The 25547-nt window shown below is 39.6% G+C and overlaps 1 protein-coding gene across 6 annotated transcripts in view; it reads right to left on the bottom strand.

Annotated features, from left to right (window-relative positions):
* Positions 1-25547, bottom strand: part of YAF2 (YY1 associated factor 2) — a 79867-nt gene that overhangs the window by 5258 nt on the left and 49062 nt on the right. The window contains exon 6 of one of the 6 annotated variants that reach the window (XR_010663064.1): positions 11908-13445. The exons of the other annotated variants lie outside the window; for them this stretch is intronic. The gene's annotated coding sequence lies outside the window, so the exon portion shown is untranslated. Of the gene's footprint in view, positions 1-11907; positions 13446-25547 lie in introns of those variants that run through there. 6 annotated transcript variants of the gene reach the window in all.

Below are 25547 nucleotides of genomic sequence, written 5' to 3'. Positions count from 1 at the left end.
GACTAGTTAGTGCCTGGTGAACCAGTGAGTCACCTAAAATTGCGAGTCACTCCAAGCTATATAATGCAACCGAGGTGTAGTCATCCCAAGGCATTATGGGTCTCTGAATCTCTTCCTGCCATAACCAATGGGAGTTTGACAACTTCCTTTACTACAGTTTGTACTCACTCCCTTAAACCTAAAATTGAATACAAAATAAATTTATAAAAATTTTAAACTGAATTACAATAAATTGCGGAACTAAAAAAAATCACATTCTAGAGTAGAAATCCTGATGTTTCCACCAATCAATAAATTGACATGAGTTATTTAGAGGCCATTCTCACTAACTTCAGATATATAATCATGTATATCTCTTTATTTAGTGCTGTTTTTAAGCAAAACAAGATTTTTCTAGGTTTTTCTGGATTTATTATTAACCTCAACACAGTATTTCCCTTAATATGTAACTGTCTCAATCATGGATTCTTTGATCACCAACTTTTTAGGAATGTAACTGCTGTGTTGTGGTTAGGTACTGAATATTTTTACAACACTATCAATCACTCCCCTTCCCCATCAGTATCTGTCTCCAAGTTGGTACATGTTGCTTATGAGACACAGTTCCTCAATCACTCCCACTTTTACGTAAGAAAGAAAACTAATTCCCAACTTCATGAACGTTAAAATAAAACTGCTACCAAGTCTTTTTCACAGTTAACAAGTTCTCTCTCCAGAATCTTTCTAGAACCATTTCCCCTTTTTATATGGCCCATAAATCTGAAAATGAAAGCATATCAGTCAATAGAGCATGATTTTCTCCATAAAACCATGAGGTTGAGTTAAATAAATCAATATTTTAAAACTAGTTATGAATCTAGATTTCTTCTAAGTGTCATAGTCTCAGAGGTAAGAACAAAAGTAATAAATGTATATTCTTCTACAAGGTAAAAACAACACAGAAAGAAAGACTAGCTGGCCTGGTCAGGTGAAAGAGGGGAATCGGGAGACAAGCTAGAAGACCATCACATCAAACTAGAAATGATGGTGCTGGTCATGTTGGGTTTGTGGATTTTATAAAATTTAAGAAAAGGTGTCCCTGGAGCAAGTGGAAATGTGAGACTAGTGATCGCGTAAGCAACCAGTAATTTCTGTACTTGGCACTGTCTGTTGTTAATTTTTTGTTAGTTTTTAAGCACCAACAAATTTTCTACAGTTGCTCTCTTCTGCCTCAAAAAATATTATTTTTGTTTTCCAGTAGTTACATCTCTTTCTCTTTTAATCCGAGATTTTCCTAAATGTCTATTAATTCATTCTTTTATTCTTATTTTAATTAGATGGTTGATTTTCACTTAAAAATTACATCTTTGCTCTTCTTTTGTAGGATTATTTGATCTGGTACAACTATGGATGAAAAGAAGCACAAAACATGTGTATACATGTAGCTTAACTATTGAACAAGCTTTCTGCTGCTCTCTAATGGCTGAATGAGTTTTAAAGATCCTTCAATGAAGGCAGGAGGAACACAGCTCCTGACAATCTTTTCAGCCTATCATGAACTGACTCACCTTCACCATGCTCTATTCAAAAGAAAGCTCTCCTATCTCTAGGGGTCTTAGGTTTAACTGTGATCCCTTTTCTACTAAGTGAGAAAAATCTAGAGAGAGCAGGGGATTTTAGAGGTAAGAGATAGGATATAAGGGAAAGGGTATTTATACAGTATGCCTTTTTTATGTTCAGCAATTTATCATTCATGATTTTTGACAATACACCTACAACCCTGAAGGTTCTGTGACCAGGAGGACAAAAAGGTCACCCAGTTAGAAAAATAAGTGCTATCCAGACATATCTCAACTGTACTCTATTATTCATATATGTCACGATTTGATGTAACTTGTAACATTCAGCATTCCAAAATTTGGGGATCTCCATGTGTCTCTATGTAGCCATCATAAAACGGTCAGAAACAGTGTAAAGTTTGACAGGTTTCTTTTGCTTTCCTGTAACCTAAAAATTGATTTCCTGTAACATAAAAAAAGAGGAGGGAACATTTCAACAAACATTTATGGATATCTCCTATTCATCAGAACAAAGTACTTTTAGGAGCTGCTTGACTTTTCATGTGGGTAGGAGACTGGTTATTGGTGACTTGATATATACCATGTCTAACTATGTGTCTGCCCTCCACCCCAACCACCCTGCAACAAAAATTCTATGTGCTGACTATTATGAAATAAACATTTTAAGCTTGATTAATCTCATCACAAATTAGCTTTGTTGAGCTGTATAGGCAACAATAAGATATAAAGCAATTATTCATTCTTTTCTAAAGGAGACAGCATTATTCATAGCTGAGAAAGACAATCTGTTGCAAAACACTAAAATATATATATTGTAAATTGAAGCAATATAATAAATTTAAGTCAGTTAAAAGACTAAACAAAAAATCTAAACCTGTTGCAAGTCTGTTGATACACTGCTAACAAAAGTCCAAAAATATGACCAAGGAAGATTTTATAAACAAGCCCCACTGTTTAACAAATATATTGCACATCCACACATGTCAGACACTAGACATGGTGCTGGAGATTCACTGTGAACAAGACAGACACAGTTCTCACCCTCAAAGTGTTTGCTTAATGTATGGGAGAGAAGCCACACAAAGGATAACTAACTAAATAAAAGTTAATTTTGTCAAAAGCGCCAAGAAGGAAAAAAGGATGTGCTGTGATTTCAAAAATCAGACAAGAGGATTTACGTGTAGTAAATGGATGGAAGGAACTTTCCACATGATGGAAGGAACTTTAGTTCATGTTTAAACGGTCAGTACACCAAGAAAAACAGCCATCACCATGGACTGCCACCCTCCTCTTTAAAATCATTTTATGAATAATTTACAGAAGTAAAAAACAAAGGAACAATTAATATTAAAAATTTTATAAGACTTAAAAAAAGTAGTAAACCCGAATTTTTATTCTATTTGAAGGTATACAGACCTGATACAGACTAATGTAACTAATTCCTCATCAGCTTGTCAGGCCTAATCCTAGGAACATATTTACCTTGTAAATAGTGACTCCTGATCTCAAATACATCTCTAATAGACTCTGGCTTCTCTTTGCTTCCACTTCTTGCATTGCATCATCGAAACACTTTTAATCTGAAAGCCAGACAGCTCACAATTTTTTGAAGAGGCCAACCATTTTCTTTGCTCCCAAAACATCAAACATTGTCACTTCTAGACTAGGTGTACATTCTGACCCTTCAGCAGCTGTCCACTTACCAATCATAACAAATAAATTTCAGTGCCAAATGTCAAAGATGAAAAAAGAATACTATCACATGTTCTACTGCAAAACAAGATGATTCAGGTTCACTATTGCAAAATATTTCATGACAGAGTCCTTTGGGTTAAATGACTACTTGTGTGAGAAACCATATCCCTTTCTGTTCTTAAAAGACTGTTCATGTAACAATTCTTAAATCTGCAGAAAAACTCATCCAGGATTATTGTCATACGAAAACTTGGGAGTCAGAGAGCCCAAGCCCATGCAGAATAACAAGCATGAAGGTGGGTAAGGTACTCTGTTGAAATTCCCTGGATTTCCCCTCCCAGGGCCCAGGGAAGTCCATTCTGTGGCCTGGCCTGCTCAATGTATCTTCCTTCCCCAGGCTTTCTAGGGCAGATCTTATTTTTGACAGATCAGTTTTTGAGGCTACAGAGGTTTTGATGAGTGTAGCTTGGGAGCAAAACTATTATGAGAGGGCAGAGGTAGAAGAGGGAAAATGATGACTAAAAAATGTTGCTAGGGCCATGTGAGTCTTTTCACTATGCTGGAGAAATACAAATGAAGGATTTGCTACTCTAGAAGTTGTAAAAAAAAAAAAAAAAAAAAGAAGAAGTGAACTAATAAGCAAAATAAATTAGTAAGCTTTATCATCTTCCTTCCGTGCACGTGAATATCTGGTGCACAATGATCCTGCTTCTTAGTCGATCAGTCATGTCAGACTCTATGCAGCTCCATGGACTGTAGCCTGCCAGGCTCCTCTGTCCATGGGATTTCCCAGGAAAGATACCAGAGTGGGTTGCCATTTTCTTCTCCAGGGGAATCTTCCTGACCCAGGGATTGAAGCCATAACCCCTGTGCGTCTCCTGCACTGCAGGCGGATTTTGCACCACCGCCTGGGAAGCCCTATTTAGTGCATAGAAGACATTTACAGAACAGGTTACTGAAACTTTTTAAACGAAATGTATGTCACATGTCTGTGGAGCCCCTGCAGCGGCTCTGTGGTCTTCTACACTCTTCTGCAATGCTGCTGGTCCTTTTATGGCTGCGTTCTAGCTCCTCACCAATGGGGCTCTAATTCCTACGTGGCAAAAGATCACATATTGCCTATTTTTCTATCCCCAACAAAAACATATACAGTAGAACTTACAAGTATTAGATGCTCAACAGACATCTCTTAACAGTAGTAATCATAAAAGCCTGTTAAATATGATGCATAAATACAACTATAAATTAATTTTGTAAATAGTGATTTAACTAGGTGCCAACTTCCAAGAATTCATTTTCTTGAAAAATTTGCTGATGCCATTTTCCTTCTGAGCCATTTACTTCCTTTTTCATGAAAACGGAATGAAAGGTTTAAAGAATGACTGCTCTGCATAAATAGTGACTACTAAATCAAAGGATTAAAGAGTCCTTTCTATGTGGCTTTCCCCACCTCCAAACAACGAAATAATCTACTCTGCTAATACCAGCACTATCTAACTTCTCAGCAAAACTCAAATGCTACCTACCCTAGAGATATACAAATGTTTTCTGTTACTGTTTCTACAGTAGATCATGCAAATAAAATCTTTACAAAGAAACTGAAAGCAAACTAACGTCTTTTATATATTTTTCTTTATTTTTTAAATTGTAAGTATGATAACACAGGAGACTAGAGAATACAGAACAAAGTTACATATATTTCCATTATATATTACAATTCATTTTAAGTAAATTAAGATTTTTAGTTGGAGTTTCAATATTAAACTCTCAAAAATTAATAGGATGAATAGACAGAAAAGTAGAAGGTTTAGTAGACGTGAAAAGCACCATGAATCAATTTAACATAATTAAGATTTATACAATTTTCACACAACAGCAGAATACAAATTCTGTTTAAGTTCCCATAGAGTATCAACTAGGAGACACTAGAACGCATCCAGGGACATAAAACAAAGTGCAAAAATTTCATGGTCCAGTAGTGGCTACAGGACTGCAAAAGTTCAATCCTCATCCCAATTCCCAAGAAGAGCAGTACTAAAGAATGTTCAAAGCACCAGACAATTGCAATCATCTCCCATGCTAGTAGGGTTATGCTCAAACTCCTGCAAGCTAGGCTTCAACGTTACATGAACAGAGAACTTCCAGATGTTCAAGCTGGGTTTAGAAAAGGCAGAGAAATCAGAGATCATATTGCCAATATTTGCCGGATTACAGAGAAAGCAAGGGAATCCCAGAAAAAAATCTACCTGTTTCGTTGACAACGCTAAAGCCTTTGACTGTGTGAACATAACAAACTGTGGAAAACTCTAAAGAGATGGGAACACCAGACCACCTTACCCGTCTGCTGAGAAACCTGTGTACTGGTCAAGAATCAACAGTAAGAATCCTGTAGCGAACAACTGACTGGTTCAGGACTGACAAACTAGTATGACAAGGCTGTTTATTGTCACCCTGTTTATTTAATTTATACACTGAGTGCATCATGAGAAGTGCCAGGCTGGATGAATTATAAGCTGGAATCAAGACTGTTGGGAGAAATACCAACAACCTCAGATATGTGGATGGTATCACTCTAATGGGAGAAAGCAAAGAGGAACTAAAGAGTCTCTTGATGTGAAGGAGGAGTGTGAAAAGGTCAGCTTAAAACTCAGTATTAAAAAAACTAAGATCATGGTATCCAGCCCCAACACTTCATGGCAAATAGAAGGGGAAAAGGTAGAACAGTGACAGATTTCCTCTTCTTGGGCTCTATAACCACTGTGGATGGTGACTGCAGCCATGAAATTAGTAGACAATTGCTTCTTGACAGGAAAGCTATTACAAACCTAGACAGTCTATTAAAAAAGCAAAGACATCACTTTGACGACAAAGGTCTGTATAGTCAAGGCTATAGTCTTTCCAGTAGTCATGTATGGTTGTGAGAGGTGGACCATAAAGAAGGTAGGGCGCCAAAGAATTGATGCTTTCAAACTGTGGTACTCCTTGGACAACAAGGAGATCAAACCAGTCAATTTTAAAGGAAATCAACCCTGAATAATCACTGAAAGGACTGATGCTGAAGCTGAAGCTCCAACACTTTGGCTACCTGATGAGAACAGCCAACTCCTTGGAAAAGACCATGATGCTGGGAAAGATTGAAGGCAGAAGGAAAAGAGGGTGACAAAGGATGAGATGGCTGGATGGCATCACCGATGTAATGGACGTGAACTTGGGCAAACTCCAGGAGATGATGAAGGCCAGGAAAGCCTGGTGTTCTTTAAAGTCAACACAACTAGGTGACTGAACAACAACAACAAGACACTGAAATCATACAGACTGTTCTCTTATCACTACGGAATTTTGTTAAAAATCAGAATCAAAAGATACTTGAGAATAACCAACATATTTTCAAGTGCAATGTGACATTTACCAAGAGAGATCTTTGATTTAGCCACTGAAAGCCTCAATAAAGTTAGGAGACTGAAAAAACAGAGGGTGACTGCAGAGAAGAAAGCATTTAAATGAGCAATCAATATCAAAATGAGAAATTTAATGTCCAGGATAACTTAAAGTCCCATATGTGAAAATTAAATGTGTACTTTTAAATGATGGGTATATCTAAGAAGATACAACAAGGAAAATTAGAAAATATTTGTACCAGAATAAAAATTTAAAAAGAACTTACCAGAATCTGTTGCATGTACTGGAGATGCTCAATGCAACTAAATACAATGTGGAATCTTGAATAAGGTATGAAAATAAATAATGGACACTAGCGTAAGATTTTTTGTAATTTGAACAAAATCTGTACTTTAACAATACTGTATCACATTTAATTTCCTGGTTTTTTATGATATAGTATTTCTTTATATTCTCAGAATTGGATTAGAGGTTTCAAGCCTCATTCAAATTGTCTTTTTCAAAAATTACCAAGATAATAAACTTTCTAAACTTTCAGCAGTAATACTAGATACCAAAATACATGGAATTATATCAAAGTTCTGAGTAAATATAAATCAGAAATCTATCATTCTGTTCATATTAAGTCAAATAAGTAGAATCAAAATGTCATAAATTTTTTAGCTAGGCAAAAATTCCTAAATTTTCTAAAATATATATATTATACATACTCTTTATATTATGTATGCTATTATATTTACATATGTATACTAAAGCTTTTCTACTATGCTTGATAAAGGATTGAGAAAGAACACAAGAAAAAAGAGATGGAGAAATTGGAAAACAAACTAAATGAAAAGGGAGCACTGAATATGAAACAGAAAAAGTGAAACATACTAGATAAAAGCGAAAGACCATCATATAGTCCAATTGTTTTTAAACATAGATACTCGTTAGAAACACATCTGGAGCTTTGGAGAAAAAAAGCAATACTTGGGCATTTGTATTTCTCAAAAAATCTCAAGATGATTCTGATATGCACCTGAATTTTAGATAGGTTTTTCTATTAAATGATAGTTTTAGTGATATAGAATTCTAATTTTTGTTGACCAATCATGATACAATAGTATTAAGCAAATAATAGTTACATAACCACAACAGTAAAAGATGTTTATCAGTTTTCACACTCAATAGCCAGACAAAAAAATAAAAGATTACAACTCCAAACCATAATGGAAACATGATTAAGCTAACAATATAAAGTAATTACATACAATTTGGGGGGTCAAATAGAATGATGTGCTAAGTGGAAGTGCACACATGCACATGTTTTCATCCCCAGCCAGTCTATGTCTCTTGGTTGGTGTATTTAATCCATTTACACTTCAGGTGATTATCTTAACTGCTGTGGGTTTATTTTGTGTAGGTCTGTTCCTTCTCTTGTGCTTCCTGCCAGAGAAGTGCCCTTAGCATTTACTGTAAAGCTGATTCGGTGCTACTGATTTCTCTTAACTTTTGCTTGTCTGGAAAGCTTTTGATTTCTCCATCAAACCTCAATGAGAGTTCTGCTGAGTAGAGTACTCTTGGTTGTAAGTTCTTCCCTTTCATCATTTCAAATAATCTTGCCATTCCCTTCTGGCTTGTACCCTTGTATGTTATTTGTCATCTTCCCCTTGTTGCTTTTCATATTTTATCTCTGTCTTTAGTTTTCATCAGTTTGATTATGATGTGTCTCAGTGTGTTCCTCCTCGGGTTTATCCTGCCTGGGACTCTCTGTGTGGAATTCCTGGACTTGGTTGATTATTTCCTTTCCCACGTTAGGGAACTTTTCAGCTATTATCTCTTCAAATATTTTCTTGGGTCCTTTCTCTCTCTCTTCTCCTTCTGGGACCCCTAAAATGCAAATGTTGGTACATTTAATGTTGTCCCAGAGGTCTCTTAGGATGTCTTCATTTTCTTTCTTTTTTCTATATTCTGTCCTCCAGGTCACTTATCCATTCTTCTGCTGTAGTTATTCTGTTATTGATTCCTTCTAGTGTATTGTTCATCTATTTGTTTGTTCTTTAGTTCTTCTAGGTCTTTGGTAAGCATTTCTTGCATCTTCTCCATTCTTTCTCCAAGATCCTGGATCATCTTCACTATCATTATTCTGAATTCTTTTTCTGGACAGTTGCTTATCTCTACTTCATTGCTTTTCTGGGGTTTTATCTTGTCCCTTCATCTGAGACATAACCTGCTACTTTTTCAATCTGATTAACTTTCTATGACGTGGTTTTTGTTCTAGCCACTGTGGGATTGTGGTTCTTCTTGCTTCTTCTGTCTGCCCTCTGGTGGATGAGGTTAGGAGGCTTGTGTAAGTTTCCTGATGGGAGGGACTAGTGGTGGGAAAGCTGGGTCTTGGTCTGGCAGGCAGGGCCATGCTCAGTAAAACTTGAATCCAATCATCTGCTGACAGGTGGGGTTGTCAGCCCTCCTTGTTAGTTGTTTGGCCTGAGGCTCTCAGTCCTGGGGTCTGTGGCTCTGGGGAAGGGGTCAGCCCTCCAGGAGGGCTCATGCCGAGGAGCACCCTCCAGGATTGCTGCTGCCAGCGCCCCATCCCAGTGGTGAGTCACCGGTGACCCAGGCATCCACAGGAGACCCTCCAACACTAGCCGGTAGGTCTGGTTCAGTCTCCTGTAGAGTCACTGCTCCTTCCCCTGGACACTCGATGCACACAGGATTCTGTCTGTGCCCTCTAAGAGAGGAATCTCTATTCCCCCTAGTCCTGTGGAAGTCCTGTAATAAAAGGCCATTGGCCTTCAAAGTCAGACTCCCTGGGGATTCCCAGTCCCTTTGTCAGATCCCCAGGCTGGGAAGCATGATGTGGGGCTCAGAACCCTCCCAAAAGCAAGAGAACTTCTTTGGTACTATTGTGCTCCACTTGGGTCACCCACCTGGTGGGAATGTGATTTGATTTTATTGTGATTGTGCTCCTCCTCCTGTCTCGTTGTGGCTTTTTCCTCATCTTTGGACATGGGTATCTTCTTTGGGGGGGGTTCCAGCATCCTCCTGTCGATGATTGTTTAACAGCCAGTTGCGATTTTGGTGCTCCCCCAGGAGGAGATGAACACATGTCCTTCTAGCCACCATCCTGAATCAATCTCGAGAGCAAACTAACTTCTACTGAAGTTAATGTGGAGACTCCGCAGCCCCCACTTGTTCAGTGCTCACGCTTGCATCTCCCAGTTGACCCTGAGGTATGGCTGTGAGGAAAACAATTCTGTCTGCTGATCCAAAGTATTCACACCAAACCAATTAAATTGACACCTCAGGTTCGATGCACTTTGTCTTGTCCCTTGCCTTAGTTTGCTTATAGAATGCAATGTACATTATCCTTCATCATTTTACGAATCCATGCTGAGTATTTTGAAGAATTTTTATTCCAAGGTTTATATACATTTAATTTTCAACATCAAACATTTCCTCAGAGGCCCAGGACACAATTTTCCCCTAAATTCCCCCCCTAAATTCCTGAGAGGTGGTGGCAGGAGAGACTTGACTGCTCAGGAGCTACTGAGACATTCTCTGGTAAGTATAGACAAGAAAGATGACTGCATCAACTTAATAAAAACTATGCTAGTGTTCAGCAGTTAAGTCTTCGAAAAATCACTCACATAATTAAAGAACATCACAGTCCACTTCACTTGAAAGACTAAAGACATGCTCCAGAGCTATAGACAAGTCATTCTCAACTTTTCCATCCCCTTAGTCAAATTAAAATCAACTCCTTTCACTTCTTTTTTCCAATATTACTGGAACAGTTCTCCTCATCATTCCCACAAGCACCACTCTGGCCTAAGCCAACCACCTTCTATACTACCTGACTTGACTCCTTGCCTCCTCCCCTCCAGTCCAAGGTCACTCTTCCTTACGTTCATTCAGTTAACAAATATTAACTAAGCCCTCACATGTTCAAATCACCGTTCTAAGTACTGAGGATAGAGTGCTGAACAAAACTTACTGTGTTCTCTTTATTTATCATGGAGTGACCTTGATTCTCACTTCAGAAAGACAAGAGAAGCTATTTGAGAGTCTAATTTTCCCTCTCCATAATCCTATTAAGGTCATGCCTCTATCTGCCAACAAGATCTCTTCTCCCAGGACACCACTCCTGCTCCAACCATATTACCTTCTCTACTAAGTTATTCCTGTCAGCATACAAATACATTATGATAGTTCCTACCTGAAAAAGAAAAAAAAAAGAGAGTCCATCCCTACTTCCACATCCCCTTCTAGTCGCTTGCCCCATTTCTTTGTTCTCTTTTCCACAGTAAGCATTAAATGATTTGTCTGTACTTAATTTCCTCCCTTCTCTCATGGGCTGTCATCAATCAGGCTTTTGTCCCTACCACTCTACCAAAAGCATTTCTTTCAAGTAAAGAATTTCAATGAGCATTTTACCATGTCCATTAGTCAACTATAGCTCGAATTTCACTCCATTTCTTCAAGCAATATTTTAGAGTTTATCACACTTTACCTCCTGACAGAATTATAATCATCTTCAGATGCCTCTAGAATACCGCCTCATTTTTTTTCCCCCGCCTCATTTTCTACTCCTCTTTCCAAATTCTAAACTTTGGAAGGGCCAGGAATCAGCCTTGAGGTTATCTCTTCTGTCTACATTAACCTTCTAGGATGGGCTATTCAAAGTATGGCCCAGCGGCTCAGCTGAGGGTATCAGCATCTGGGAGCCTTGCAGAAATACAAATTCTCAGAATTTGCCCCAGGAATATGTGTATTTGCTTGCAAACAAAAGTTTGAAAAATGACTATCCTAGGTGATCTCATTCAATACTTGGCTTTAAATACTATCTGTTCTCATGGTTCTCAGCCTGGGCTCCACAAAAAAATTAACCTGTGATGCTTTTTAAAAATAACTGCACCTAGGAAAAAAGAAGTTAAACTTTTCTAAATTTTCTAAATTGAATAAGATCTGTCAAAATGAACATTTAAGAAAAAAATTAGATATTTAAATTTAAATTAATACACTGAGTATTAATTTTAATAATGAAAATAGTGTCTGAAAAACTTCTGGGCATGAAGTTTTCCTCAAAGACACACATATATCCATGCATACACAAAATCCCTCACGCTGAAATATATGAAGAAATCTGATCCATACAAGCCAGCTATTCCATTCTAAGATAGTTATCTAAAGAAGGAAATATATGTCCACACAAAGACTTGTACACAAATGTTCACAGTAGCTTTATTTGTGGTGGCCCCAAACTGAAAACAACCCAAATGTTCATTAACAGCTGAATAAAAAAAGAAATTCACACAATGGAATACTACTCGGTAACAAAAAGGAATTATACTAAAGGAGTTACACTCAAAACAGTTATACTTAAAGAAGACACACAGAAGAGTATATATACTGTTAAGATTTCATTTATAGAATCCCAGAAAATGCAAGCTAAACTACACAGAAAGCAGATCAGCAGTTGCCTAGTGACTGAAGATGGGAGGGAGGCATAGTAGGAAAGAACTGAAATAGGATATAAAGAAACTTCTGCTGATGATGGATATGTTTCACTATCATAATTGTAGTGATGGTTTCACAGGTGTATTCACGTGCCAAAACTTATCAAACTGCATACTTTGTGTGTAGTATATTGGGTGTCAATTATACCTCAATAAAAGTTGTTTTAAAAATGTTTAATCTAACCACTAGCGAAATTAGAACAGGAATACCTGAGCCCCACTCCCACATTAAATGAGAATATATAGGGGTGGGACCAGGTTTAGAAATGTTCTGAAAATTCCCACGCTGATTATAAACGGCATCCAAGGTTGAAAACTACTGATCTATACAATGATACTCCAAAATTTCTATCACCAGCCCCAATGTCCCCTCTAAACTCCAGTCTTACAAACCAACTACCTACTTCATTTGGATGTTTAGCAGCAACTCAAAATAACTTATAATTTTAATCGCACCCTCCTCCCATTCTTCCATTCTTTGACAGTCTTCCTATCTTAGTTAATAGCACTCCATTTTTTCAGTTTCTCTGACCAGACACTTAAGACACAGTATTCATGCCCCATTTTCTCTCACGCCCACATCTAATTCACAAGCAATTTCTTTCCACTCTACCTTCAAACTATATCTGGAATTGGATGATTTCACACTGTTCCCACATGTGCAACAGTTATGAAGATAACTAATGTCCCTGGAAGGAAGACTATGCTCCCTCAAAGCAGCCAGCTGATCCTTCTAGGTGTAAATCAAAGTATACCACTCCTATGCCTGAAACAATTCAATGGATTCCTCCTCCCTACCCAAACTCCTTCCCCAGGCAAAAAGAACACATGGCAACCTTCAAGAAAATCCAAAATCCTTATTCTGGACTGCAGCCCTACATGACTGAGTTCCTCCTCCACTCCATCTCCTATACTCTCCCCTCTGAAGCCTCTGCTCCTGGGGTCTCGGTTGGTTCAGTTTAGTCACTTAGTTGTGTCTGTCTCTTTGCAATCCCATGGACTCCAGGCTTCCCTGTCCACCACCAATTCCCAGAGCTTGCTCAAACTCAAGTCCATTGAGTCGGTGATGTCATTCAACCATCTTGTCCTCTATCATCCCCTTCTCCTCCTGCCTTCAATCTTTCCCAGCATCAGGGTCTTTTCTAATGAGTCAGTTCTTCACTTCAGGTGGCCAAAGTATTGAAGGTTCAACTTCAGCCATCAGTCCTTTCAATGAACATTCAGGACTGACTTATTTTAGGATTGATTGGCTGGATCTCCTCGCAGTCGAAGGACTCTCAGGAGTCGTCTCCTACAACACAGTTCAAAAGCATCAATCCTTCAGCACTCAGCTTTCTTTATGCTCCAATACTCACATCCATACATGACTACTCAAAAAACCATACTTTGACTATACGGATCTTTGCTGGCTTAGTAATGTCTCTGCTTTTTTAATATGCTGTCTTAGTTGGCTAGGACTCCCATAACAAATACTGGAGACTGGGTGGCTGAAACAACATAAATTTATTTTCTCAAAGTTTTGGAGACAGAAAGTCCAACATCAAGTCTATCAGGATTCAGCTTCTGGTGAGTGCTCCCCCTCCTGGCTTGCAGAGGCCTCTGGGCTGTTCCTCACATGGCAAACAGGGAGAGAGATTTCTTTTTCCTCTTCTTAAAAGGTCACCAATCCCATCCCATTAGGATCTCATACTTATGACCTTGGGCTTCCCTGCTGGTTCAGCTAGTAAAGAATCTGCCTGCAATGTGGGAGACCTGACTTTGATTCCTGGATTGGGAAGATCACCTGGAGAAGGGAGCAGTTACCCATTCCAGTACTCTGGCCTGGAGAATTCCACGGACTGTATAGTCCATGGGATGGCAAAGAGTTGGACACGACTGAGCGACTTTCACTTCACTTACAACTTATTTAACTTGCATGACCTCCTAGAAGCCCTGTCTCCAAACAGTCATGCTGGGGATTAAGGCTTCGATACATAAATGGGTATGGGTATGCGTTCTGCACAATGTGGCATCCACCTTCACTGGCCTCTGCCTGTCTGGAGGTTTCCCTTATGACCTCCTCTGCCTACTCACTCCCTCCCTCCTTCCATGCCTCTGCTCACATGCCCACCAGCAGGGAAGTCTCCCCTAACCTGACATAAAACAGCACTCTCTTCTCTGACCCTTCTCCCCATTCTGTGCCCATTCCTGTTTCCCTCATCATGCTTTATTTCCCTCCAAACATTTGTTTTTACTTACCACATCGTGTATTATTAGTTTATGGCCTGTCTTCCCCTACCAGAAAAGAATAAGCTGCCGTCCACTCCCTAAGTGTAAACAAGGACTTTTTCCTGTTTTATTTTGTTCACTGCTGTTTGCCCTCTTCCTATAGCATAAAAAACAAAATAAAAAGCCACCCTAATGTGTTTTTAATAGATGGGTGAATTGAAACCCTCCTCCTCGAAAATTTCCAGGGACCTTAGGTGGTCCTATAGCAGTTTTTGAACGCTAGTTGCACAGTAGCCAACACAGGAAGTCTTTTACAAATTACAATACTTAGGCTCCACTCAGACCGACTGGATAAAGTTCTCCAGGAGTGAAACGTGGTATTTTCATAGCTCCTCCATTGCCTTTCTTATATAGCCACTACAGAGTAAGATCAAAGTGCTAGCTAAACTGTCAAATTTCTCCAAGTCAGATTCTAAGATCTGTCAAGTGAAGCAAATTACTGCCTTTCACCTTGTACTTCTCTAACGCACCTGATCCCATCTCTTCCAAAGAGCCTTCTTACTGTAGCCTGTGTGCATGTCTCCCCTCTCGAAAACCCCACAGCACATGAGGACTATCAGGTAATCATAGTAAATACATATATACCACGAAGTAATGCTTAGTCCCATTTTTAAACTACTTATATGTATTTTAATCCCCCACATGTGCTATGCACATACTAGACGCAATTAACATGCTGAATAAAGAAAGCTTGCTAATAAAATTATTTCCTTTCTCAATTTGCACTAATCCTGAGAAAGGGTGCATGCTCGAATCTTTCCTTTAAGAACCACTTAGGGGTTCCCTGGTGGTTCAGTGGTGAAGAATCTGCCTGCCAATGCAGCAGACACAGGTTCGTTTGATCACCCATCCAGAAGACCCCACATGCCGCAGAGCAACTAAGCCTGTGCGTCACAGCTACTGAGCCTGTGCTCTAGAGTCCGGGAGCCGAAACTACTGAAGCCTGCATGCCCTAGAGCCCAGGTTCCACAACAAGAGCAGCCACCGCAATGAGACGCCCTCACACCACAACTACAGAATAGCCCCTGCTCACCACAACTAGAGAAAAGCCCACGCAGCCTCAAAGACCCAGCACAGCCAAACATAAGCAATTTCTTTAAAATATCAATCCCTCTCATCTGATCTATGGATGCAACACAATCCCTCTCTCCCCAAAAAATAGAACCACTTAATTCAGTGGTCCCAAACCCTGACAAATTACAAACACCTGAGGAGCTCTTAAGACACTATATCCTTGTCTGGGCCCCACCTTTAGGAGCTGTGATTTATTGAACCTGGGATAGAGCCCTGGTATTCTTTTTTAGTTTGGTTTTCTAGTTCCTAAAGGGATTCCAATGTACAGGAGAGCTGGGAACCAATGACTGAAACACATCAAAAGTCACTACCTTTTGTAAACATAGAAACTGACAACATTTAAAAGATGGTGAGAAAAACTAAGCCTATGAGTCACAACCACGAGCCCACACGCAGCCACTCCTGAAGCCCGCACACCTACAGCCTGAGCCCAGCAGCAAGAAAAGCCACCACAATGAGAAGAACATGCACCGGAATGAAAAGGCAACCCCGCTCCCTGCAACTACAGAAAGCCTGAGTACAGCAATGAAGACCACCACAGTCAAAAAACTAAATAAGAAAATCTTAAAGAAAAAGATGTTGAGTTACAGTCTGCAGGAAATAGCACTTATATCTTCAAAGTCTTTCTTTTATGATATTGATGAACTCCTAGTGTACTTATTGATCAAGATGTCTATTTTAAGCTAAAACAAGTCTTATCCAGAGATTAATTATCGTTTTATGGCTCAAATTCTCTTCTAGTAATCCATATTTGTAGAGAACTTACTAGTACAAGCTATTTTTCTTAAGTTTTCCTTCATTCATCTACTCATTCATGAACATCTTTATTGTGGCAGCCTTCTAAAATGTCCCCAATAATCCCACTCACTGGTATTCATGCCCTATCTCATGTCCCTGGAGGTGACTGGATCTTGTAAAGTGCTTCTAACAAACAGATTACAGCAACATTGGTTGATGCCACTTCCAAAATGAGGATACCAAAGGACTCTATCTTCCATCTTGTTCACATCTTCCTGCCTTGTTGTGAGTCCCTCTATATAAAGTGGTCCACACAACAAAGAAGATGGTTCAGCCCTCAGTGAGGAAAGGAGGGCTGCCAACAGCCACCTAAGGAAGCCTGGAAGCAATTCCTCCCTCACCGATGCCTTGAGATGACTGCAGCCCATGAGAGACCCGAAGTCAGAAGCCCCAGCTAAGCTGTCCCCAGATTCCTAACCCATAGAAACAGTGAGGCAATTAATGTTTGTGTTTTTAAGCAGCTAAACGTTGAGATAATTTATTATGCACAAATAGATAATATACTTACTGAAACCAATTATATTCCAGGTATTGTGACATAATCCTTCATTACAGAAAATCTGATACCCATATTGGATGATAACAGCCTCTTTGATACACCTAGCTCTGAATTCACCGAATCTTTATATATTACACAGAGGTTATGGTGTGGACTTGGGTCACCACTGGACTATAACAAATCATCTATCAGATACAGCACCTTCAGCATGGGACAAGCTGTCCTGTGCTTGAAGTTACTCAAGTAAATACTTGATTTGTTCTTCACTTAATGTTCTCACAAGTTCCAGCTGGTATGTCTTTTCACTCCTCTGTAGGGTTCACCTTTATTCTGCGCCATCAGTTCCTCTTGTTATGAAGTTTATTTTGTGTTTTCTATCCTACTCCTTGCTCTATTGCTTCTCCTCTGCTTCCTGGCCTGGTGTGGGTTAAGACAATGGTTTTCAGAGTCATCAAAGGCATTAATAACTTCTACTTTCATTTTTATCTCTCCTTTATTTTTTACCAGCCAGACCTGTTACTTATGTAATAATCAGATCTGTGGCCATTGTAACACCTGTTCCTGGAACAACTCAGTGCAACACCTTCAAAGTTTGGCTTGTGTACCACCAGGGTCCCGGTCATCTATTAAGTAAGTATCCACAGGCAGCCTGGTATAATTATAAACTTAAAAGGTAAGATCAATTACAAATTTCCACAAAAGCCTTATTATTTTGTCATGTGTAATTCAAACTCATAAAAAAAGAGGTGAAAATAATTCCAGAAATACCAGAATTCACTTCAAGAGAATACAGACTATCAATCATTATGAAAGGTAAATGAATCTACAAGTTTTCATGTGTATGCGCCAGTACCTGGAAAAGGAAAGTGTGAATGGAAAAATACCTGACAAATATCTGAAAATTGTTTTTTAATAAACTAGCATCCTGTCATCTCACATGATCATGGTATAATCTTTTTTCAAATAGTGGCATGAGCATTAAAGCTTCTGAATTATTTTTTTAAATGTAATTTTTTTCTGGCAAACAAGTAAGCTTTTACAAAATGAAGGCAAGATATGCTCTTTGGTGTGAAATCAATGAACTCTGTCATCAAAAACAGCTAAGTCTAAAACTATAAAGGTAGCATTCATAGTTATACTCAATATCAAAAATATCATAAACTAGAAGCTTTTTTAAAAAATTCACAAAGTCGATGATATGTTTAAAGGGAAAGTAGAAGGCATAAAATTCTTGTAATATGATATAGTTGGACATCATATAATGTTAATAGCATACAATACTATGTATTGTACATGTGCATGCTAGCAGATACTTTTCTTTTACAGTTGGAAAAAAATAAATGTGAAAAAAACCAAGCAGTTCTTATGTCATTATAAGCAATCTATTTGAAAGAGAAATGATCAATGATTTTGATTTATCACTGACATCCCAAGCTACAAAAAAGTTATTTCCAGTAGAATGACACTATATTGAAAACTGTGAACTACAGTATCAGTTGCAAAAGGTGGGTCAGAGTCAGTACTGATAGAACACCAGATATTTGTATAGATGCATGTGTGTATGCTATGTCGCTTCAGTCGTGTCCAACTCTTTGCAACCCTCTGGACTATAGCCCACCAGGCTCCTCTGTCCATGGGATTCTCCAGGCAAGGATACTGGAATGGGTTACCATGCTTCCTGACCCAGGGGTCGAACCCACGTCTCTTACGTCTCCTGCACTGGCAGGCAGGTTCTTTACTGCTAGCGCCACCTGGGAAGCCCATTTGTATAGATACCAACTTACAAAAGAGGTTGCAGTTGATTGCCTAACCTTCACATTGCTTTACTGTTCAGTATATAGCTGGCAATCAAAAATACACCTCCCAGTTTTAGGGAGGTGGGAGGGGGGATCGGGATGGGGAACACATGTAAATCCATGGCTGATTCATGTCAATGTAGGGCAAAAACCACTACAATACTGTAAAGAAATTAGCCTCCAACGAATAAAAATAAATGGAAAAAATTTTCAAAAAAAAAAAAAAGAAACAAAAATATACTTCCCAGTTTTGATTCAATGTGATCAGAATGGTCATAATGGTTTTCCTATACAAAGAAAACATTGAATATATTGAATTGTGCACGTCAATATGAACTGTTGCAGTAAAAAGTGTTTACATTTCTTTAAAACACTGATAACATTAGAAATGATCATTTCTATGGCTTCTAGAGACTTGTTCAAGTAATATAAATATCTGAGCAATATGTTTAAAATCTTGAGTAGCATGAAATATGGTGATTTAGGATACAAAATAATAAATTTAATTTTTAGTTTAAGAAAAAGTCAGATATGGTAGTGTTGATCACCTAGAGATGATTTTCTCACTAAAAAATAACCAGGAAGCTAATTAATATTACATTCACCACTGCCTCAATTTGAAAAAATGCAAACTTTTAGCATTTTAGTGAGACAAAGTTGATCAAGAGTTTGAGAGTTCAAGAAACAGTTTAAGGAACTATCTGTAACTTTGGAGATATGTTCAGTTTGAACATTCAGAAATATCTGAGCAAGCCATTGCTTGCTATCATTTCAGCAACCTATAACTGAGTACATAAGAAATCTGAAAGCTGATATGTGAAGGCAGAACTAAAGTATGACTTAGGAACACATACTTTTATAAGACTTTAAGTTTCTCATACTTTGTCATCTTAAAAAAAAATCAAAATCACTTCTACACTACAAAATCTCAATTTGGAAAAAACTAAAAGCTATTTGGCTTCCTCATTTCCCCTCTGTTTCACAGTTCTGGAGCTAGATTAGACAACTGTCGCTGGCCTTCAAGACAGTTTCACACCTCTTGGCATTCACACCCTTCCCAGGCTCCTCCTAAGATGAACAGTGCTGATTTCCACCAACAGAAGGACACTGCAGAAATGGATATAAGTGGGACTTTCGAGGCTATGTCATAAACAACACTTGCCTTCCATCTGGCTCACCCTTGATCACTCACACTGGGGAAGCCAGCTGCTACGTCATCAGAACATCCACGCCGGGCCTGTGGGGAAGGACACGCGGCGAGACACCGGGACCTCCCGCCCACGAGAGCCCGTGTGCGTGCGCCATCTTGGGAGCCGACGCGGCAGCCGGATCCAGCCTTCAACTGTCGCCTCAGTCAACATCTTAATTGCAACCTCATGATAAACCCAAGGCCAGAACTACCAAGCCAAGCTGTTCCGAAACTACTGACTCACAAAAGCTGTAAGGAAACAAATGTTTTGGAATACTCTGTTACACAGAAATATATAAATCTGTTTACCAAAAATCCTGGTGAAAAGACAGTGGTTTCTGGTGTGGGAAAGAGGAACACAGAAGGGGGTGGGGGTGGGGAAGAGACTGAGTCAAGTGAACAGAATAAATCAAAGTGATAAAAATGTTTTAGGTTGTTATCTCTAGGTTTCAAAAATCATTTTAATCTTCTTTTTTGTCCTTATCTATATTTTCCACACTTTTAACAATCTATTTTACTTTAAAAATAAAAACAGAAAAAATTAAAAGAGAAATTTGTAATCCTAAAAACTTTTTAATTTTAATTCTAAGGACTTCCTAAATTTCATGTGTATAATTTTATTAGGTAATGATCTATTTGAAGATAACTGAAGGTCAACTGTTGAGATCACTACTGACTTCAAAGCTTCACCTAGAGGAGCTAAGATGGCGGAGGAATAGGGCGGGGAGACCACTTTCTCCCCCACAAATCCGTCGGAAGAACATTTGAACACTGAGTAAACTCCACAAAACAACTTCTGATCGCTAGCAGAGGACATCAGGCACCCAGAAAAGCAGCCCATTGTCTTCGAAAGGAGGTAGGACAAAATATAAAAGATAAAAAGAGAGACAAAAGAGTTAGGGACAGAGATCCGTCCCGGGGAGGGAGTCTTAATAGATGAAGTTTCCAGACACCAGGAAACCCTCTCACCGGCAGGTCTGGGGGAAGTTTTCGAATCTCAGAGGGCAACCTAACCGGGAGGAAAAATAAATAAAACCCACAGATTACAAGCCTAAAAGCAACTCCCAGCAGAAAAGTACCCCAGACGCTTGCATCCGCCACCAGCAAGTAGGGGCTGAACCTGAACGGAGAGGAGCGGGCGGCATTGCTTAGGGTAAGAACCTGACCTGAATGCCCCGAGGGCAATCTGAGGGAGCTTACGCGAGATAGCAATTTAAATTGTGGGATAGCAAGAGAGCATTAACCTGCAAAAAGCCCTAACCTAAGGCACAGCCTGCCCGTTCGCAGAACAAAGAACGGAGCAATACCAGAGAAGAGTTAAGGTGTGGACCGGGCCATCCCCCGCCAGAGGCAGGGGGGGAGGCGGGCGCCAGCCAGAGCCGCAAAGGGGCAAACTCGGCCCCAGAGACGGCATCCCCTACCAAACAGGCTTCCCGTTTCTAACCAAAGACTTCCTGAGGCTCTGGATGGTTGACATCCACCGGGAGGGTCACAGTCAGAGATCAGCTCCCCAGAAGAGACACAAGGAGCACTGGATTGGCGCGTCCGGAAACTGAGGTTCACGGGGGACGGGAAAAGTCACGCTGCACCTGAAGAGACTGCTCTCCTCAAGCTCCTGGCGGCCTGAGCTGCTCGGACGGGGAAGGCACGAAACGCAGGCCCAACCGAGTCTGCGCCTTTGTGGAATACCCGAGAACCTGAACCTGAGCAGCTTAGGCCTGGGACGTGCACACAACGCAGGGCCCGCTCCCTGGAGAGCAGCCTGGAGCCTAAGCAGTGTAGACGGGGAGAGCGCACACGCCGTGAGCGGGGGCAAACCTAATGTGGCCGGAACACTGCGAGGGCTCCCCACACAGGCCAGTGACATTTGTCTGCAGCGCCTCTCCCTCCCCACAGCACTACGGAACAAGCGAACCTAAACAAAAAGCCACCTCGGCCCACTTGTGTCAGGGCGGAAATTAGACACTGAGGAGACCTGCAAACAGAAGCCAAAGCTTCACCTATATGCAAGACACGGCGCTAAATGGAAGAAGAGACCAAACGATGAAGATGACGTGGTTCCTAATGCCATGGAGACTCAATTTAGTAGAAGAAACTGTCAGGAGGAATTCAATAATGGCCTAGAACTTGGTATAGCCTTAATAAATATTTGTTGAAAAAAATATGAGTAGGATACAGTAAAAGAGCATACCTGCAGCTAGGAGAGTCAGAGTTGAAAAGAAAACATGTCAGGGAAGCCCTGCTAAGGAGAGAGTACTTAAACTCAGCCTTACGTGTAGAGATAAAGGTGGAAAGGCAAGTTGAAACCAGGGTATGGACAGTTCTGACTGATATATATTCAGTGGTCTGGAGTCTGGATTTTATTCTGAAAGAATAAGGAGCTATCAAGTTCAATCCATATAATATTCTTTCTATTATATGTTTGAAACTTCATATAATGCTATATAAATAAAGTTACCATGGCTGGTGACTAGCCATGAAATTAGAAGACACCTGCTTCTTGGAAGGAAAGCTATGACCAACCTAGATAGAATATTAAAAAGCAAAGAAATCACTTTGCTGACAAAGGTCCATATAGTCAAAGCTATGGTTTTTCCAGTAGTCATGGACAGACGTGAGAGTAGGACCATAAAGAAGGCTTTTGAAGCAAATAATAGATGCTTTCAAATTGTGGTGCTGAAGAAGACTCTTGAGACTCCTTTGAACAGCAAGGAGATCAAACCAGTCAATGCTAAAGGAAATCAACCCTGAATATTCAATGGAAGGACTGATGCTGAAGCTCAATCTCCAATACTTTGGCCACCCAATGCAAAGAGCCAACTGGAAAAGACAGCAATGCTGAAAAAGACTGAAGGCAAAAGAAGAGGGCAGAATGATGAAAAGGATAGATAGCACCACTGACTCAATGGACATGAACTTGAGCAAACCCCAGGACATATTGGAGGACAGGGAAGCCTGGCGTGCTGCAGTCCATGGCTCACAAAGAGTGGGAAACAACTTAGCTACTGAATAACAACAACAACATATAAATAAAGTTTAAAAGTTGAAACTGTTTTGGAATCCTCATTGCTGACCATGCAAGAGGCTCGGGGTTAGACTGAAAGCAAAGGAAATCATTAAGAAATCGTTACTACAGAAGTGTTTAAAATAGAGCTTCAGGGACTAGATGGGCTACATGCGAGAGCATATGTAGAGAAAATAATCAGAAATCTATTTTTATTTGGAAGTGTTGAAACAGAGGGGGGGAATGAACAATGATGTCACCATTTATAACTGAAGCATAAGAGCATGATGACACCACAAAGCAGAGATGTGCTTAAACTTTATTATCTGGCCTTGGATATGTATATACGTGCTGCCCTCACGGCTCAGATGGTAAAGAGTCCACCAGCAACACAAGAGACCAGAGTTCGATCCCTGGGTTGGGAAGACCCCCTGAAGGAGGGCATGGCAATCCAATCCAACATGCTTGCCTGGAGAATCCCATGTACCCAGGAGCCTGGCAGGCTATAATCCATGGGATCACAAAGAGTCAGACACAACTGAAATGACTAACACACTCACACACGTGTATGTATGTATTAGATGTGTGCATACACTTAATTTTGAAAACATTAATCACAAATTTGATCAAAATTGTCTTTTCTTTAACATAAATGCCATAAAATCAACTTTTGTTATATTCTTCAGGTTGTTTGTTCTACTTAATTCAAGATCTCTACAATCACAGAGATTCCTAATTTAAAGAGTATTCTTTCAAAAGATAGTGTCCTGTAATCAGAAAGATTTTTAAAACACTGAACCTAGTAATACTAATCACTGTTAAGTCGTTTCCCTTTGATTATATTATGTATCAATTCTTCACAGAGACATAAGATATCAACAAATGATTATTATTTTCTGTCTGCTAATAGAAGATTTAACCCAGCCTTCATAAAGTTCTCCAAAAATTTGGATTAATGGCTATATATCTTGATTATCTTTTTTTTTTTTTTTTTGTGGTGGGATCCAACATTCTCCTGTTAATGGTTGTTCAGCAGGAAGTTGCAATTCTGGAGTTCTCACAGGAGAAGATGAGTGCACATCCTTTTACTCCACCATGCAATATCACAGTAATCCAAGTCTATGCCCTAACCTCCAATGCCAAAGAAGCTGCAACTGAATGGTTCTATGATGACCTACAAGACTTTCTGGAACTAACACCCAAAAATGATGTCCTTTTCACACAGGAGACTGGAATGCAAAAGTAGGAAGTCAAAAGATACCTGGAGTAACAGACAAGTTTGGCCTTGGAGTACAAAATGAAGCAGGGCAAAGGCTAAAAGAGTTTTGCCAAGAGAACGCATTGGTCATAGCAAACACCCTCTTTCAACAACACAAGAGACCACTATACACATGGACATCACCAGATGGTCAATACCGATTTCAGATTGATTATATTCTTTGCAGCCAAAGATGGAGAAGCTCTACACAGTCAGCAAAAACAAGACTGGGAGCTGACTGTGGCTCAGATCATGAACTCCTTATTGCCAGATTGAGACTTAAATTGAAGAAAGTAGGGAAAACCACTAGACCATTCAGGCCTGACTTAAATCAAATCCCTTAATTTGTCAGTGGAAGTGACAGGTAGATTCAAGGGATTAGAGCTGATAGACTGATAGATGGAGTGCCTAAAGAACTATGGTCGGAGGTATACACTGTAAGGTCCTGACGTTGTACAGGAGGCAGTGATCAAAATCATTTTCAAGGAAAAGAAATGCAAAAATGCTAAATGGTTGTCTGAAGAGGGCTTAAAATAGGTGAGAAAAGAAGGGAAGCAAAAGACAAAGGAGAAAAGGAAAGATATATCCATCTGAATGCAGAGTTCCAAAGAATAGCAAGGAGAGATAAGAAAGCCTTCCTCAGTGATCAATGAAAAGAAATAGGGGAAAACAAAAAGATGGGAAAGACCAGAGAACAATTCAAGAAAATTAAGAGATACCAAGGGAACATTTCATGCAAAGATGGGCACAATTAAGGAAAGAAACGGCATGGACCTAACAGAAGCAGAAGATATTAAGAAAAGGTGGGAAAAATACACAGAAGAACTATACAAAAAAGATACTAATGACACAGATAATGATGATGGTGTGATCACTCACCTAGAGCCAGACATCCTGGAGTCCAAAGTCAAGTGGGCCTTAAGAACCATCACCACAGACAAAGCTAGCGGAGGTGAAAGAATTCCAGTTGAGCTCCTTAAAATCCTAAAAGATGACGCTGTGAAAGTGCTGCACTCAATATACCAGCAAGTTTGGAAAACTCAGCAGTGGCCACAGGACTGAAAAAGGTCAATTTTCATTCCAATCCCAAAGAAAGGCAATGCCAAAGAATGTTCAAACACATTTTGAGCACAATTGGACTCATCTCCCACGCTAGCAAAGTAATGCTCAAAATTCTCCAAGCCAGGCTTCAATAATACATGAACTGTGAACTTCCAGATGTTCAAGCTGGATTTAGAAAAGCCAGAAGAATCAGAGATGAAATTGCCAACATCCATTGGATCATAGAAAAAGCAAGAGTTCCAAGAAAACATCTACTTCCGCTTTATTGACTAAACCAAAGCCTTTGACTATGTGGATCAAAACAAACTGTGGAAAATTCTTCAAGAGATGGGACTACCAGAGTACCTCACCTTCTGAGAAATCTGTATGCAAGTCTCGAATCAACAATTAGAACTGGACATGGAACAACAGACTGGTTCCAAATTGGGAAACAGGTTTTTTGTTT

This window comes from Muntiacus reevesi, chromosome 4, assembly GCF_963930625.1.
Source record: "Muntiacus reevesi chromosome 4, mMunRee1.1, whole genome shotgun sequence".
NCBI classification, from domain to species: Eukaryota; Metazoa; Chordata; class Mammalia; order Artiodactyla; family Cervidae; genus Muntiacus; species Muntiacus reevesi.
The sequence above is the reverse complement of the archived record's forward strand: the minus strand, read 5'-3'. Positions and strand labels throughout refer to the sequence as shown.